Source organism: Mustela lutreola, chromosome 10 (genome assembly GCF_030435805.1).
Source record: "Mustela lutreola isolate mMusLut2 chromosome 10, mMusLut2.pri, whole genome shotgun sequence".
In the NCBI taxonomy this organism is placed as follows: Eukaryota; Metazoa; Chordata; class Mammalia; order Carnivora; family Mustelidae; genus Mustela; species Mustela lutreola.
Genome location: NC_081299.1, coordinates 108,063,913 through 108,064,519, shown reverse-complemented (window position 1 = coordinate 108,064,519; position 607 = coordinate 108,063,913).

Below are 607 nucleotides of genomic sequence, written 5' to 3'. Positions count from 1 at the left end.
GGGAGATGGGTTAAACCGGTGATAGGAATTCAGGAGGGCACCTGCTATGACAGCACTGGGTGATGTATCACTATACTGTATACCCGAAATTAATATAACACTATGTTAAGTAACTGGAATTAAAATAAAAACTTAAAAAATAACACTACTAAGCAGGACTGTTCAATTGCCAGAGGCTGCCTGTACCCATTTACTTGCTTAGCCCCAGATTATCTCCTCTCTAATATCATAAAAATAAAACCAGATTTTATACACACACACACACACACACACACACACAGAGCCAGGTTTTATATATGCACACACATACAGCTTACTCTTATACTTAAACACTATTTGAGATCAATGGGATTTGTTGCACTAGTTGTAATTTTTTTTCTAACACTCGCAAGAATAAGTAACTCAAACACTTTTAAAAGTGCAGGTAGCACCTACAGCCATCTCACACATGCCATTTGGGAAACTACCAAATTTTTACCAAATGTGGGGAGGGCGCCAAGCTCCAGTCGGCCACCAGGGGGCGCCATCGACCGCCATCCCGGAAGCCCTTCGTGTTCCAGGCCCCTAGCCCAGGCGCGCTGCAGCGGCGGGGGGAGACCCCGGAGCG